The 14,570-nt window shown below is 39.8% G+C and overlaps 1 protein-coding gene across 2 annotated transcripts in view; it reads right to left on the bottom strand.

Annotated features, from left to right (window-relative positions):
* Positions 1 to 14,570, bottom strand: part of BACH2 (BTB domain and CNC homolog 2) — a 508,005-nt gene that overhangs the window by 66,122 nt on the left and 427,313 nt on the right. The window lies entirely within an intron of this gene.

Genomic DNA, 14,570 nt, shown 5'->3' on the forward strand with positions numbered 1-14,570 from the left:
CAACCCAAATGGTAACACCAGTCTGGGAATGTGGACCTGCTAATATACATTGTTTAAAGAGCAGTCACACAAGCAATACATTTTATTACTGAACTATTTTTTTCTTCATGTGCTCCTGCAACTGAAAATTAACTTTGGTGCCTGAGTTTATAAACAAAGAGCTGGATTAAGACAACAAAACATTCACACTATAAAAAGATGGCAGGAAGTGGAATTGTTAGTAATAAACCTGAGGATTATAGCAAAGAAATCTTGAATTTCAATATTATGGTACACAAGAATGTTTTGCAGTGGTATAGTTTAGATCATAGAACAATATTTTATGCTAAATTAGGTTTATGAAAAATGTGTTCTACGTTCTATAAATAAAAGGAAGAATGCACTTTTTCTTACACATGTAAATACAGCAACAATGACGTGCGCTGGAAAAATGCTCAAAACCAAAGGAAATAACAATGCAATAATAAAATGCTCTAATAATTTAAAGTTACACAAATGCATACTGCGAATGGTTTAACCCCTTCACTACCGGGACCCCCTAAAAAAAAAAACCCTCTGTGTCCGCTATCTATAAATCACCCTTTCTGTAGAGTAGCTCCCCATCTCTTCCTGTCCCTTTATGTTTTTTTCTGTAGCGTAGGGCCACCCCACTCCCTCCCTCCGCTGCTGGACCGCCCACATGCCTCCCGGATTCCCTCCCACACCTTCCGCCGGCACCAGCAGACAATTCAATACCACTTAGATTTTGAAATGAGCAGTAGAATATTTTCCAGGAAAATTGTTAAGTTAATTCCACTTTACCTCCCCCTGTATCAAGTGACAGCCATTAGCCAATCACAAAATGCATAAACGTAAATATTGTGGACTTTTGCATCAAAAAGCATGCATAAAAAGAATGTGCATGTTTCGATAATGGAAGTATATTAGAAAGATTTTTAAATCGCATGCTTTATCTGAATCGTGAAACTTTAAATAACTTTGCTACAGATCCTTCCTTTATTGACTTCCGCTAAGATAATAAGATAAAGAACTGCAAAACAATGGAGATTTTGCTAACTAAAATGACAGTGTCAAGCCGTGGCTACTCCCAGAACAAGCCCAGATTGGCTCCTCCAAATTAGCCAAGTGGTGGATGGAAATTAGATATTAAAAAAAACCAATTGCAGCACACAAGGTGTTAATGCATTAAAACATGCATTCACCTAATATACTAAATTTATTGCAAAACTGCAGAAAAATCTTGTAATTTCAAAAAGGTGTTTACTGTCCCTTTAAGCATTACAATCAAATTGCTGCCAATGTAAACAAGCAGATTAGTAGTGGTCCAATGGTCTAGTGCCAATTTGTTTCGAGTGCTAACTCGGGCACTTGCTGCACAGTTTTACCTCCTCTGCAACAAGGTATTATAAAGAAAACAGTGCACAGAAATCAGGCACACTCAATTCCACCATATTGTCAGCAGTGGCTTCTCCTCTAAAATACTTCAATATCTCTGAGGGTAATTTATGTATATTTATACAGTGTTTTTGCATATTAATTCATTATTTTTACTCAAATTTTAGCTCGATGTAGAACCAATTGTAAAAGTTAAAGGGACAGCAAAGTCAAAATTAAACTTTTATGACTCAGATAGACTAGAGCATGCAATTTTAAACAACTTTCCAATTTCCGTCTTATCAAATTTGCTTTGTTCTCTTTGTATCTTTTATTGTAGAGTAAAACTAGGTAGGCTCATAAGAGCTCAGGAGTGTGCATGTGTCTTTAGTACTTTATGGCAGCGATAATTATAATGAGTGGACCCTGCGCAGATGTGTACCTCTAGCTCCCCTCAATAGGTTACCTAGTAAACCTCAAAATTAACAGTAGTGTAAAGTGATGAAGCGAGCGCCAAAAAGGCTAAGGTAGGTGGATGAGAAACACTTTAGGAATTCCTAAACTCCTGATTATCAATAAGATATACAATTTATTACAATTCCATCTAATACAATAAAATGCATGGATCCATGTTATACAGAAATAAAATACAATTGTAAAATCACATAATAAAAACCAAAAAACAGGCAATATTTGAATGATAAGCAACTCTGAGTTTGTGGTAAAACAAATGGTAAATCCCCAAAAAATGAGAGGTTAAATGTAGAAGGTGGTAAATGTATATTCCATAGAGAGTCCCAGTTCAATATGATAAAAATAATGTCCTTTGTGTTCAGATATATGAAAATAAGCAGTCCATGTTTGAAAGTATAGGATACAAATTAGTGATTGATAAGTAGTGAAAAAAAAGAAAGAAAAAAAAATATATAATAATTAAAAATAGAAAAAAGTGAAAAAAGTAAGAATTAAATCCTGATGGTGATTAATCACAGGGGGAACATCATCAAAAAATGTCAAAAATGTGATCACATAAAAAACATCAACAAAAATGTGATCACATAAAAAACATCAACAAAAATGTGATCACATAAAAAACATCAACAAAAATGTGATCACATAAAAAACATCAACAAAAATGTGATCACATAAAAAACATCAACAAAAATGTGATCACATAAAAAACATCAACAAAAATGTGATCACATAAAAAACATCAACAAAAATGTGATCACATAAAAAACATCAACAAAAATGTGATCACATAAAAAACATCAACAAAAATGTGATCACATAAAAAACATCAACAAAAATGTGAAGGATATAAAAAATGTTGTCAAATTAGTGAAGAAAGTTACAAGTGTTGAAAAGGTGGAGTAGTAAACTTCTTATGTCTTCAAATTCCGTAAATATCAACAGTGGGTATACAAATTCTCCTAAAATGACCCTGTATTAGGCTTCTGTTTCGTATAACCATGGACATAACCCAGCAAAAAATAAAATAAAAGTCAAAATTAAACTTTCATGATTCGGATAGCGCATGCAATTTAAGACAACTTTCCAATTTACTTCTGTTATCAAATTTGCTTTGTTCTCATTGTATCTTTTATTGAAGAGTAAAACTAAGTAGGCTCATAAGAGCTCAGGAGTGTGCACGTGTCTTTAGTCTTTATGGCAGCAGTGTTTTGCAACATTATTTGTAGCTTTGTTATACAATGTTGCAAAACACTGCTGCCATAAAGACTAAAGACACGTGCACACTCCTGAGCTCTTATGAGCCTACTTTGTATCTTTTATTGATTGTTAAAACTAAGAGAACAAATCAAATTTGATAACAGAAGAAAATTGGAAAGTTGTCTTAAATTGCATGCGCTTTCCGAATCATGAAAGTTTAATTTTACTTTTCTGTACCTTTAAAGTGACACAAGATCCTGAGCCATAACATTGCGAGAGCACTCATGACAAACAGCAGGCTCCATGGAGTTCTTACTTGACTGATGGACGACATGGAGTTTATAACTATAGGACTAGTAGGGACAGGGGATTTGTTCTTAATCTCCACTAGATTCTTTTAGAGAACAATTACTTACTCATAATAAACTAGGGCTGAAACAACTAATCGATAAAATCGATAATGAAAATCGTTATAGAGTTGTTCCTTCTCTTCCCTCGCAATTCCGGGTGCTCTGCTGGCTACCGCCACACTGAATAGTGTCTGTGTCTTATAACCGCGTGTTTCACATTTACCCCTGCCACATGCAGCTATCGCGCCAACTGCTTCCTATACAAACGGACCGCTCATAATTCTGAGCGGTGTTGCTTTGCTCCGACGTCACAGACTGATTGTGACCAATAGTCATGAGAGTCAGACGGTTGAGTGTGTGCGCGCTCTGATGGCTGGAGCTGCCCGGTGTGAGCTGCCATCTCTCTACGCTGACACAGCACATTGCTTCCGGCAATAATGAGCTTTGCAAGGCCGGGAACAGTGTGTGAGAGAACTCGTACTGAAGCTGATCCAGCCCAGATCCATCATACTTGCAGCTCCGACTCTAAAGGGTGAGCCCAATTGCTGTGACTGTGATGCGCCTGCCGGGTGAAGATGCACCACATTGTTATTGATGGGCAGAATGGTGGCATGCTAAAGCATTTTGTGGGCAAAGTTAAGGTTTCAGTAACATAGGGACAGATAGGTCTATATTATACATTTTATTTTTAAGTTAGTAGAAAACAGGATACATCTGCAAAGTCAATGAGAACACTTTACTAAAAAGATTACCCCACATGATGTTTATAACTATTTACTGCTTATCTCAGTGCATTGTGCTCACTCCCGTGGAGTTATGTATGAGTCACTACTGATTAGCTAAATTTCAAGTCTGTCAAAAGAACTGAGATAAAGGGGCATTGAGCAGAGACTTAGATACAAGGTAAACCCAGAGCTTAAAAGCTTATTATTATGTAACAGTGTTGGTTATGCAAAACAGGAGAATGAGTAATAAAGGGATTATTATCATTTTAAACAATACAAATTTTGGTGTGGACTGTCCCTTTAAATAATTTTTAATCAAAAAAATAATAGGCCAACTAATGGATTATGAAAATAATCGTTAGTTGCAGCCCTATAATATAGATTGAAAAAGTGCAGACTGTTAATATATATGGATATAATTAAGCATAAACAATAACGTTACTGTAATAAATTATACTGTGCTTTCACAATCTTCAGAGAAATAATTATCGGTATAAATAAGGTTGTGTTTTCTTTAATAAAGGCACAAAAAATGGATTTCCCCCTCAAAACTAATAATATATATTAAAGTTGTATGCAAATCATAACAATCTATAGTATAGTGCTCTAACATCAGGCTGCTTTGGATGTTGAAAGGAACAAAGACAGCTTTCACTGCATTGTGTTCCATGTGCACTCCATATGCCACTCACTAACTGTACAATCATTTTTACATTGTAAATTTATTATCAGAGTAGCTTGTTAACTATTGCTGCATATCTCCGCAAACACTTCGGGATGGAGAGACCATTCCCCCGGATGGAAGGATTGTCTGCTGAGAAAATCCGCTTCCCAGTTGTCCACATCCGGAATGTGGATCGCTGACTGCAAATAGCTGTGGGCCTCCGCCCACTCCAGAATCCGAGATACTTCCCTCATTGCTAGGGAGCTTCTCGTCCCCCCCCTGATAGTTTATGCAAGCCACCGAGGTTATACTGTCTGATTAGAATCTGATAAACCGAGACGAACCCAGAAAAGGCAGAGCCTTCAGAGCATTGAAGACTGCTCAAAGTTCCAGAATGTTGAATGGGAGGGAGCGTTCATCCTGTGACCACAGGCCCTGTGCCTTCCTGGCACATCAAACAGCTCCACATCCTGATAGACTCACGTCCGTAGTCACAATCTCCCAGGATGTTGTTAGAAAGGATGTCCCTCAGGACGGATGATCTGGACAGAGCCACCAAGAGAGCAATTCTCTCGACCGGTTGTCCAGGAAAATCAGTTGAGACAGATACGAATGATTGCCGTTCCACTGCCTCAGCATGCACAGTTGTAACGGTCTGAGACGGAACCTGACAAAGGGAATTATGTCCATGCTGGACACCATGAGACCAATTACCTCCATACACTGAGCCACAGATGGCCTTAAGGAGGTCCGGAGGGCAAGACATGCCGAAGCTAGCTTGCAATGTCTCTGGTCTGTTAGAAATATCCTCATGGATATGGAGTCTAGTATAGTACCCAGGAATTCTACCCTGGTGCTTGGAATCAGAGTTCTCTGATTCCAAGCACCAGGGTAGAGATCGAAGAAGAGATAGAAGAGATACCGAATGGTCCTTGTACCAGAATATCATCCAAGTAGGGAGCTACTGCTATACCCCGGGTTCTGGCAACGGCCAAAAGAGCAGTAGCTAGACCAAACGGAAGTGCAAGAAACTGGAAGTGCTGGTTCAGGAACGCAAACCTTAGGAACTGGAAGTGAAGGTAAGAATCCTTCAGATCTATAGTGGTCATAAACTGTCCTTCCTGAACTAGAGGAAGGATGGACCTTATTGTCTCCATCTTGAACAAGGGGACATTTAGAAGCTTGTTTAAGCACTTTAGGTCCAGAATCGGGGGAAGAGTTCCCTCCATCTTTGGGACCACAAACAGGTTAGTATCCCAAACCTCTTTCTGCGATAGGAACCGGGACAATGACCCCTAGGGAGGACAGATCCCGCACGCACCCCAGAAAGGCTTCCCTCTTTTCTGGCTTTGAAGAAAGGTTTCAAATCTCATCCACCCAAGGGAAGATTTCTCCTTTCAAGTCTGCCCCCTACACAATCCAGTGCCGGATCGGGGGCCGCTCCTTCATGCCTACTTGGTCTCGGCGGGCTTCTTGCTCTGCTTGGATTTTCTTATCCATCGGCTCTCTGAAAGACGAACTATCCTCAATTGGGATAGTAGTACGCTTAGCCAGTGTAGAGACAGCACCATCAACCTTAGGGACGGAACCCCACAACTCCAATTGAGAGTCCGGGATCGCAAATACATTTTTAAAGGAAGACGAAGGGGAAAAGTAAGATCCAATTCTATCCCACTCATTCTTCATAATGTTCACCATTTTTACAGATACAGGAAAAGTTAACGGCACTACCCTGTCCTTGTAAACTTTGTCTAATTTAAGGATCAAAGGTTCATCAGGCAGCTTGGCCTCCAGAACCTCCTTTAGAAGAAAACGTAAGTGTTAAATCTAAAGGCTGGTTCCTCTGCCGCAGGAGGCCTAGAAGTAGCAGACTCTGATCCAGAAAGTTCACCCTCTGAAGAATCAGAGTGTGACCCATTCTTGGATAACTGAAAAACAGATAAATCTAATACATCACTAGATGACCCCTGGACAGGAGAGCTATGTTTAACCTTTCGCTTGCGTTTGGCAGGGCGAGGTAAAGCACTAAGAGCTGTTTTTAACTACGTGGTAAAGTCTGATGGTAAAAGGCTTCCTCCAGATGGAGGATCAGGCGTGCTACGGGAAGCTGCATGTGATGAGGGAGATGACTGATGGGTATGCACCTCACGGGACGGCGAGTCCTCAGAGGTGGATGGCTCAGTGGTACTAAATGGGTTAACCTTCTTAGACATAATAACTTTGTTGTTGCATGTGGGACATAGTTGAGAGGGCGGGCATACCAAGGCCTCCTCACAATATAAACAAGTATTACTATTTGGAATAAAGGGAGTACGCTCAAGAATATAAGAATCCTCCATAGCTTGCGCTAATGACAGTAGGACACAGAATAAAAAACGATCTTTTATTTCTCACAAAAACGGCACCTTTATACTCCCAATGGCTGGGGCACTCACCACCTCCTAGACCCAGGCAAACAGAGAAAAAACGTCTTCTCTGACAGCTAGCTCGGTCAGTAAAGAGTAAATGAAAGTGTGACCACTCCCGTGCACGTGGTGCGCAAGGCAGGACCGCCCCTGCTATGAGAAAAAGTGCACCAAGCTAAAAGCTGCGCAGCGTTCAAAGTGAAAGCAAAAACCTGTGTGTTCCAGCCACATAAAAAAACATTCTATGAGCCTAATGAAACCTCACACATAAAGCAGCATACACTCAAAGCATCACATTTGATTAATCCCCACTTTTCGATAACCTCCCTCAGGAAATATTAACCCATGATTCTATTAAGATAATGTCTTCTAGCGTTTTCAACATATGTAAAAATTGAAACGCTCTTACCAGAATCCATGCTGTGGAACAGAAACACAGCCTCTAAAGTGCGACAGTCTTGTTGCATCACTCTTGGCATTGACTTGAGTGAAGAAAAAGCAGGCAGTGAAAGTCGTCAACACTGATTGCTTAAAAGGACATAATACTCATATGCTAAATAACTTGAAACTGTTGCAGTATAACTGTAAAAAGCTGACAGGAAAATATCACCTGAGCATCTCTATGTAAAAAAGGAAGATATTTTACCTCACAACTTCCTCAGCTCAGCAGAGTAAGTTCTGTGTAAAACGTTATACTCAGCTGCTGCCCAGCTGCAGGTAAAAAAAAAAGAAAAAAAAGAAGAAGAAATGAACAGCAGCCAATCAGCATCGACAGTGCTGAGGTCATGAACTCTTTTACTGTGATCTCATGAGATTTGACTTAACTCTCATGAGATTTCATGGTAAACTTCCTTACACTGAATAGGTAAATAAGATGAGTGTTCACAAAGTTCACTCCCTTAGCTGTCCCGGGACAGACATACTGATTTGCTGCTTAGAAGTCCTTTACAATGGAATGTGGCTACTGAGGAACTTTTGAGGTAAACTATCTTTCTTTTTTACATACAGATGTTCAGGTGATATTTTCTAGTCAGCTTTTTACAGCTATGCTGCATCACTTTCAAGTGTTTCAACATTTGGGTATCATGGCCCTTTAAGGAGCTGTTAGCAGGCAGTCTGGATGGGTTCGCATAAAAACTCTCCCTGCATCTCCAGACTCTAACTTTCGTCAATGCTCTCACTGAGAGGCTGGCAAGACTACTTAAAACTCCAGTCACATATTGAAGGGCAGATACCCTTCTTACGGAACAACTCCGAAATCTTCTGACACTTCTCTGCCATCTTCCTGTGACAAAAGGCAAAGAATGACTGGGGAATAGGGGAAGTGGGAGAGGTATTTAAGCCTTTGGCTGGGTTGTCTTTACCTCCTCCTGGTGGCCAGGCCAAGTATTTACCAACAGTAAGGAATGAAGCTGTGGACTCTCCTTATATTAAGAAGGAAATAAGAGAAATGAGAAAAAAACAAAGCAGGGTAAACTTAAAAACTGACAACATTGGAAAAAAAAAATAAGAGGGCGGGTTTTGTGAACTCTCAACACCATGAAAGAAATTAATTTATCAGGTAAGCATACATTTTGTTTTCTTTCATAAGGTGGTGAGAGTCCACAAGCCATTACTTCTGGGATCTAATACTACACAAGTAAACAGGTGGGAAACAAATTAAGGCAGTCACCTATTTAACAGCCACTAGGACTGTAGGACTTTCCTGTCAAAAGCTATCTCAAAAGAAAAGTGAGTAAAAAAGACCAAGGTGCTGCTGTACAATCAACACAACAGAAGCTTTTTTATTAAAAAGGGAGCCCATAAACTGGAAAACTAATGTAGTAGAATGAGCTGTAAAATTTCTGGAAGGAAATTTCCTGTTTACAAGGAAGCCATACTTAAAGGGACAGTTTACCCAAAACCTCTCTCTCCTTTAATTTGCTCCCATTTTACCTGCTGGAGTGTATTAACCTTTTCCCGACGTTAGGACTTTCCATGCCATCCTAACTGCGCTGGGCTTTTGTGCCGTTAGGATGGCATAGAACGTCCTAGCCATTTGGCTGTATTGAAGCCAACGGCGCTTCCTGATTGGAATCGGGTCTTGGGGGGCGGGCCTAGTATTGTAGGCTCGACTCCCTGACCCGATCACATAATTGAAATCTTGCGATTGCATACACGATTGCATGATTTCAATTTGTTTGCATTGGAACCTTGTTCTGATAAAGACAAATTAAACCCAGCATGAAAGGGTTAAATTGTTTACAAATAGCTCCTTGAGAACACCTGATGAAACAGCCAGAATGGCTGAGAAACGCATAGCGGTTCAGCTCTAAAGGGAGCAAGGATTGTCAGTTTGCTCTCTTTATTGGATTTTAACTGATGTTTTACTGTTTTAACAATATACAGTTTTTAACTTTATTGGTACATGGCCATATTAATGATTCTCCACGTTCGGATGAGTAGGGAGTTATTGACTCCAGTCAGTGAACTGGCACATAGAGATATCCCAGCAGGTGAGAACAAGCACATTAATAGTGCTGCTTCAATTGTGAGTACAATTGTTTTCTCTATATCATCCTGAAACCTGATGAAACTATGCTGCACTAGGAAGCGCCTTCTTTTGTGATTCTTTGTTGCAGATTATAGAAAACAAGGTCTATCTAAGGAAATAATCCAAATTTATTTTCCGTAGGATCCCTGAAAAAAATAACTATCCTCAAAAGATAGTAAATAAAAAGCTAAGGTGGAAATTGTCACATGCACTTTTAAAAGATTTCCCAAAGTTGTACAATAGAAGCTGATAAAGAAAACATCCCGGCGTAACCTTTTAAAAGTTTGAGTGCGTGTGAGAGTATGTGTGTGTGAGTATATACAAGTGCATTGGAGCCCTTTGCAGTTAAGTAGGTGAAAACATGTTAAAGCATATTTCTGCAAAATTCATTTTTAATAAAGGTTTTAACTATGTATTTACTGTAAATATTTCACAATTCCAATGTTCTGCACATAGCAGAATATGTTTTTTGTATTTATAAATAGACATTCCTATATATATATATATATATATATATATATATATATATATATATATATATATATATATATATGAAAAAAATAACATCAGATATATGTAGAAATATGTATTTATGAATAAATGGAACATATTCTGATATGTGCAGAACATTGGAATGTGATATATTCATATTTTCATGTCTGGTTAGCGCAAATGAGAATATGCGATCAGGTTTGCGTGAGAATGGTGTCTTAGGTTCCCCCCCACACACACTTTTTTTCCTCCATTGACTTCTATGGGGAAATACGTGCACACAATATTCTAACTTTGGCTTTTTGCGTTTGATGGGTTAGCGCGAGAGCGAAAACAGTTTACTTTCAACTTGCGCAACCTGACAAGTGCAAGAAGCTTTCTTCTAGCACAATTAACGCTCGAGCGGAAGAGTTAATTTTCGCTACACTCGTAATCTGGCCCATTATCATTGCTAGAATAAAAACAGATCACAATTGATCAACCCAAAAACATAAATTAGTAAAAACATTTCCTGGGTCTGAAACTGCTGTTGTGACACGCAGGTATATTAGCTGTAAGATATTGTGGGTATTTATAAACTTCTAATAATAATATACAAAATAGTTAAGAGAAGACAGAAGGAATTATAAATATATAAATGGTAACTGTACCAACCACCAGGACAAAAAGCAGGAATGTGTATGTGTGTGTGTGTGCAAGTTAGTGTGTGTGAGAGAGTGAGAGTGTGTATGTGAGAGAGTGAATGTGTGTGAGAGTGTGCGTGTGTGTGAGAGTATGAGTGCGAGTGTGCGTGAAAGTGTGAGTGAGTGAGAGTGTGAGTGAGAGTGAGAGTGTGAGTGCGTGTGTGAGAGTGTGTGTGAGAGTGAGTGAGAGTGTGAGTGAGTGAGAGTGTGAGTGCGTGTGAGAGAGTATGTGTGTGAGAGTGTGTGTGTGAGAGTGTGTGAGTGCGAGTGTGTGAGTGCGAGTGTGCGGGAGTGCGAGTGTGCGGGAGTGCGTGAGAGAGTATGTATGTGAGAGTGTGAATGAGAGTGTGTGTGAGAGTATGTGTGTGTGTGTGTGTGTGAGAGAGAGAGAGAAAAAGAAAGAGAGAGAGAGAGGGGGGGGAGACAGAGAGAGAGAGTGTGTGTGTGTGTGTGTGTAATAACAAAATCAACCTGTAGCACACTGTACAAAAAAAAAATGTAATCAAATAAAACAACGGTAGACAATGAACACGATAATGCAGGTGCATTCCAATAACATCATCACTCTCTAAAAAGATGGCTGCTACCACAAGGACTAGAGCGGCAGAGAATAATTAATTATGGGAGATACATGTCCAAAACCATATCTATGCAATAGAAAAGAATACTTATAAAGGGAAAAAACTGAAAACCTCCACAGAGTTTATAGGACAGAAACAACATTTTAATAAAAAAAAAATTACATGCACTCATTTGTTAGAATATGTAAATTTGGGGGGCGTGTCCAGGCAGCGCCGGGAGAGGACGCAAATCCAGAGACCTCCTGTTTGAGATCTATATTCTTTAAATTTTATAAGAAACCAAATAGTGCAGTATCTTTAAAACTGTACATCTATCTACATGAATCTGTGCTGCACACGACAATACCAAGCTTCGGGACATTCATCTTGTTTATACCTTGATCAGCAGCATAGAGGCCTAAAGGCACAGAACCCTCATCATCCTCACCCGGCGCGCCAAATACAGCAACTACCACTCAATAACTTCACTACCCATACTGGGCTTAGCGAATAGAGCTTTACCGACTATCCCAGTATCATAGATCTGAGGGAAAGAAGTGAAGCACCGCCAAACACGCACCTAACATTTAACTAAGATGGAGGCACAAGTCTTTGCGGCACTCGCAGCATTGGAGCGCACCATGGACATACAATTTGATGAATTGAGGCAACATATTTTCCTTCTTCGAAATGGAGAACCTGATTCACTTACTTATGAAGCCAGTCAGCCAACTACTCACCCTGGGCTGAAAGGGGGCGGATGGGATGTTTGCCTGCTACGCCCGGCGGAGATTCCTGAAGCCCAGTCATCCTACACGTCTAGCGAGTGCCTTGCCGAACATACCAAACAGCCTAAGGAGGTCCAAGCTCGAGAGATCCCCTTGACACCTCTGAATGGACACCGCTTAGGGGATGCTGCAACACCCTTGGACTCGGTGATGAGGCGGCCGATCGCCACGGAGACAGAGAACACAGATGAGTATACTTTGCAGCTCCTCACACCAGCTCCACCGCACACACAGCACCGGACCTCATCTGTAAGCAGCGGTTGCTCCCTGCAGACCACTCACGATGCTTGCCCACTGTCTCTGACACTCGCTTCCTTGTTCTGTCTTGTGTCCGGTTATAAGCTTGCAGATCCTTACAGGGAGAGTACCTCTTTATTCCACCAAGGTCCACATATAGGATTCAGGAAAACCACATTTGCAAGACTACTTTATAGATGTGGAGTTGGCTAGCAGAGATATGTTTGCCCAGTGTGATATGTTTGATTTTTGATGCTTTTGATGGCGTATTTAAGAGGACAGTATCATTCTGGGATATAAACCCAAAGTTTGGGATTCAATTTCAGTGTTATCCTATGTTAATTTATGATAGTATGTACATATCCCTAGATAACTAGGCTGCTGTTGTGCTCACATGTTTGCCTATTTACAGTATGCTGACTTGCAGCTCTTTTGTTTCACTATTACCTATGTTTGACTCTTTTTCTTATGATAGGATCTCTGAGGAGGAATATTTAGCCCCACAAACTTAATGCATAAATGGTCGGGAACTCACCCCTGTTATAAATTTGGTCTAAATACATCTTGAGTGTTCCTACATAAAATTTACTGAGCTCACCTCAGATTATAGGTCCTGGCTAATTATGATATTTCAATAATACTGTACAGTGTCATATCCTTAACAAGCCTCAACTATTACTGAAGCAAATAATACTACCTACCCAAATGTAGTATAGCCCAGTATTACCTGTAGGTTCCATATTTATACCTGTGTATTTGGCAATTACTCCCCCATGATGGTTGAAAGACATTCACATCTAGATCAGTTGAAAGTACCCTCGCCTCTATCCCTTAAACTACATTACATATATTAGTGGTTAATTCATGCCGCAATCATACAGTATCACACTGCACAGGCTCCCATGACGTCTTGTTTCCCAGAAATCTCTTAGATCTATTGCTTTTATTATTTGGTAGAATTTTTAAAAGCAAAACTATACCCCCTGGGTTTTCATAATAAGCTCTTTAACAAGAGATATATAGCTCCACAAACCCAATGCATAATTGGTCATCAGCAATCCTCCATAGTTAATAGATCTCCCGAGGGTTCAGGGACACAGTCATTCGCCAAAATAGCTTGGGCCCCTCCACGGTCCCATTACCCCTTCTTTAAAGTAGTATACAGTTAGCATCCCACACATGCAGCTTTCATAACATCACAGTACAAGTTACTATATATACAGCATAGCCTTGGTCATTACAGCCTAGTCACGAGCTCCATATACCTTTGCCAATAAATATAATTAGCTTCTAATATCAGTAAGGCCTCTGAGTGACTATGGATATTTTTAGAGTAAATCAGGCCCCAAACACCCTTTTGCCCACCCCATTAAATTAAGTCTAAGTGACCAACAGAGCTCCCACTACATTATAACAACAATACCATACTTCCTACACATTCAGACACGCCCCCCCCCCCCCCGATTTCCCTTTTTTTTAACCAGAGTGGCTCTTGCCCGCTGAATCCCTCCCCTTTCCCCAAAATAAAACCTTCTTACTAACCCCATCTTGCTATGAGTCACTCTGAATAAATACACTACTCCAGGATCTTCGCAGTAAGATGGGGATCATCCTTATCCTTAATAAGCTAAAGGTTAAAAAAATGAGGTGTCTTCACCATATGTGCCAGCTAACTATCTCAGCTCCACATAAGTCTCATGTCTCTACCTCCATTCCTGTACACTATATATCTTACAACCCACGTTTTGGACATAATTTTCTCTTTTACCCTCAGCCAGAATTTATTTTCTCCATCGCAGACTTGTGGTTTGGTTAACTTATGCAGTTTAAATTTTCATTCACAAACCTGTTTTGTATCTGGACATATGTTTTACTTTCATGTTATTGTGCACTACCTCACTAAAAAATTTATTTTAAAAAAAATAAATGAATATGTAAATTTTGCCTTACTTACCCACTTAAAATGGTTAAACACATGGGTAAAGTCCTGCCTGCAAGGTCAGGCAATCAGGAGGTCTCATGACGAGAACAATCACTGATTGTTTTCTGATTGGGAGTTCCAAGGTCTGCAGTGGGATGCTATTTAAG

Source organism: Bombina bombina, chromosome 4 (assembly GCF_027579735.1).
Source record: "Bombina bombina isolate aBomBom1 chromosome 4, aBomBom1.pri, whole genome shotgun sequence".
NCBI classification, from domain to species: Eukaryota; Metazoa; Chordata; class Amphibia; order Anura; family Bombinatoridae; genus Bombina; species Bombina bombina.